At 59.4% G+C, this 939-nt stretch overlaps 1 protein-coding gene across 1 annotated transcript in view; it reads right to left on the bottom strand.

Annotated features, from left to right (window-relative positions):
* The window catches only part of EIF4B (eukaryotic translation initiation factor 4B), a gene marked incomplete at its 5' end in the record, with an annotated part of 6,431 nt that overhangs the window by 4,998 nt on the left and 494 nt on the right, over positions 1-939 (bottom strand). The window lies entirely within an intron of this gene.

The raw sequence follows: 939 nt of genomic DNA, 5'->3' as shown, positions 1-939 counted from the left end.
GCTAACGAGAACCTTAGGAAGCTCAACACGGACAAGTGTAAGGTCTTGCACCTGGGAAAACATGATCCAGGAGTGCAGCTTGGGCTGGGATCCCCCCGGCTGGGGGGCAGCTCTGTGGGAAGGGACCTGGGGCCACCAAGCTCCATAGGAGTGAGTAGTGTGGTGCTGGGGGCAAGGAGGCCAACAGGGTGCCGGGGGCATCACCAGCAGAGCTAAAGGAGCCCTCATCCCACTCTGCTCAGCGCTGGCCAGGCCACACCTGGAATCCTGGGTCCAGTTCTGGTCCCCGTTGGACAAAAAAAGCTTTGGGCAGGCTGGAGGGATCCAGAGCAGGGCCACTGAGGGGATCCAAGGGCTGGGAAGCCTCTCTCAGCCGTACGGGGATGGGCTGGGAGAGCTGGGTTTGTTCAGCCTGGAGCAAAGGAGGCTCTGAGGGGATCTCAGCACCACGTCCCAGTACCAAAGGGGTGGCTCCAAGGACGATGGAGACTCCCTTGTCACAAGGAGTCCCATGGAGAGGACAAGGGGGCATGGACACAAGTTGCTCTTGGGGAGATTCCCATTGGACACAAGAGGGAAATTTTTCCCCATGAGAACAGTCACCCATGGGAATGATCTCCCCAGGGGAGGGGTTGACTCCACCACGTTGGCCACCTTCAAGACTCAGCTGGACAGGGGGCTGGGCCATCTTGTCTGGACTGGGCTCTTGCCCAGAAAGGTTGGACCAGGTGATCCTTGAGGTCCCTTCCAACCTGGGATTCTGTGACTGATTGGTAAACGATCTCTCTTTACTGCGACCCACAAACCTTCTCATCCTATTTCCTCCCCCCGCCCCGCTGAGGGGGAGCGAGTGAGCGGCTGGGTGGGCGTTTGGCACCCGCTGCGCACCCTAAATCACCCCGAGATCCAGCCCAACCTCCTCTTTTCGCCTGGTTCAGC

The sequence above is a fragment of the Egretta garzetta genome, unplaced genomic scaffold, assembly GCF_000687185.1.
Source record: "Egretta garzetta isolate BGI_Z169 unplaced genomic scaffold, ASM68718v1 scaffold581, whole genome shotgun sequence".
Classification (NCBI taxonomy): Eukaryota; Metazoa; Chordata; class Aves; order Pelecaniformes; family Ardeidae; genus Egretta; species Egretta garzetta.
The sequence above is the reverse complement of the archived record's forward strand: the minus strand, read 5'-3'. Positions and strand labels throughout refer to the sequence as shown.